General features: G+C 41.8%; 1 pseudogene; it reads right to left on the bottom strand.

Moving 5' to 3' along the window:
- Positions 1 to 1,134: 1,134 nt before the first annotated feature.
- On the bottom strand, positions 1,135 to 2,043 carry LOC114890297 (annotated as a pseudogene).
- Positions 2,044 to 2,546: the final 503 nt, after the last annotated feature.

Raw genomic sequence — 2,546 nt, 5'->3', positions numbered from 1 at the left:
TAAAAAAGTATGATGTCAGCAACATATTCTCAAATAGTTCAGAGGGGGAAAAGTTTTTGTATGATACTTGCAGCTCTTCCGTAAGTTTGAGATAATTTCAAAATTCTAATTGGATGCCATGATTTAAACAGTTCCTAGAGATAACGTTCTACTTTAAGGCAAAATACACTACCTGCCTTTCCCTTGCTTCTGTTTCTCTAAGATTATCTGCTTGTGAATCACTATGCTGTATACCTAAAACTTACATAATATCGCAAATCAGCTATACCTCAGTTTAAAAAAAAAAAGAATATGTCTAACCAAAAAAAAAAAAAAAAAAGATTGGGAGTTTGAGGTGCTTGTGTGAGTGGAGAAAAGGGGATTATGTGACATCTTGATATGGAGGAAGGCGGGAGAATCAGCAGGTCCACATGGTTTCCTTGTACCATCTGCTGCTTCCTCTGGTTTCTGAGGCATTGTCTTTGTCACTGATTGCAGCTAATATCTACCATCAACCGGTATTTCTCTCTGGGCTTGGTTTCTCTCTGAGCTTGGTTAATCTAGTGACGCACCCTGGCTGCCTCTACCTTATCTTAGCTCTTACTCACATTTTAGACCCTTCTGAGCCTCTATGCCCTCTCTCTGGCCCCCTGAAACAAGCAGTTCAGTCCAACTTTTACCGTGGAGTTTCCCCTCCCCTCGCTATATGGCCCTGGGGCAAGTCATCTGCCGCAAAAAATCAGCCATTCTTGAGATTTCCTTCTAGGATGTAATGTAGGTCTACATCTGTAGGAGCCCCTGGCCTCATGGGTTTCTTCAGATCATCTAAAAGTGCTTAGTATTTAAATAGAAATAATGTGGTATATTCTAAATGAGGATTTAGAGCTGCTTAGAGAAACTAAATATCATGGCCTTTCTCTATCTAATTGTGTTGCCAAATTTATTTATTTTTTTGAGATTAAAAACTATATTTAATGCTTCTCTTGTACAACTACGAGCTCTTATTTTCACAAAGTACCTTCAGTAGTTTGTTCAAGAATACTGTTTAGAATAGTGTAACAGTATTTATGCATATTGACTTAGAAGTAAAAGGCAGTAACTGTCACACATGATTTTCAATGGCCTCATTTCTTCTTTAGGAATGATGAATGCCCATTACGATGACATCCACGTCCTGGGAATTTTGTTTGCCTTTATTCCATCTTTTACATTGAGGATGAAGCTTACGAAATTGGAAGACATGGTTGCTTAAATTATTGACGGGGCCAATTTACCTCTCATTTCTTTCTGGACAAACATCACTAGTTTAGAATACGCTGGGTTCTCTGACAGAGGTGAACACATATAGCCACAAGCATGGTTACAACCACGAATATAATTTGAAGCTGGAGGATATGCTGGAAAATACACACTAGTAGAACTGATAATATCCATATTCCCTTTGTAGTGCTTCAAATACACTAAGTCGATAAAATCTCGGGGGGATATTGAGCCCATGGCAAAACTTTGCGTAATGGTATAACACATGAATGTGTCCGAATCAATTTTTTGTACCATGTTGTACACTTTTCAATGATTTGTCCCACGTAATTCTGTTTTCAGGTTTGTAGAGGAAATCAGATAGTTTAGATGTTTATTCCGGAATTATTCCTTCAACACGATATAGATTTCCATGGAATTTTTTAGAAGCCTTGCTGGAAACAGTTGTCTTTTTCTCAAAGGGGAATAAAAATCCACAAATAAGTTAGTGAAGTCTTAACCACTTTCCAGCCTGATGTTTCTTTTTCTTTTTTTGTTTTTTACCGTACGCGGGCCTCTCACTGTTGTGGCCTCTTCCTTTGCGGAACACAGGCTCCGGACACGCAGGCTCAGCGCCCATGGCTCACGGGCCCAGCCGCTCCGCGGCATGTGGGATCTTTCCGGACCGGGGCACGAACCCGTGTCCCCTGCATCGGCAGCCGGACTCTCAACCACTGCGCCACCAGGGAAGCCCCAGCCTGACGTTTCTTGATAGTAACCTAAAACTTCGTGAGCAGTTTGTTGGGCAAGTGCTTTATAGTCCATCTACATTTCCTAGTAGATCTAGTCCAGAATTTTAATAACTATTAGGACTTTTCTCCAAATCCTTGTGGTGATCTCCATACCTTTCAACCTGGTGATGTAACATCGGATGAGCTGGAACATATTCAGATGGAGTAATGGTCAAGGATATCTTCACCCACAGGGTCAGCGGAAAATAAACACAAACCAAGATTGAGATGGCATCTTTTTCTGATAAGTTGAAACTGGATTCTTCGCACCTCATATCCTGTCCCAGTCTTGTATACAGGTTCACACATGTTGTTAAGTAGGTCTTTACATCTGCTTGTATAATCTCCCTCTTTCTGGGCTGCCTGACTGGGTCCCCAATCCATACTGGATCACTGCCATTCTTCCCTGGGAATCAAGGTCCCCAAGGAGTTTGATAAGTGCCATCCCTGGCCAAACTCCCTCCTCCAATCCCGCGTCTGCTTTGAGGGTGAGGGGCCAGCTGGAAACCCAGGAAGGCCGGGCTCAGGGATGGGAAG

The sequence above is a fragment of the Monodon monoceros genome, unplaced genomic scaffold (assembly GCF_005190385.1).
Source record: "Monodon monoceros isolate NGI ecotype Baffin Bay Population unplaced genomic scaffold, NGI_Narwhal_1 Super_Scaffold_11, whole genome shotgun sequence".
NCBI lineage: Eukaryota > Metazoa > Chordata > Mammalia > Artiodactyla > Monodontidae > Monodon > Monodon monoceros.
This window is presented reverse-complemented; position numbering and strand designations above follow the sequence as displayed.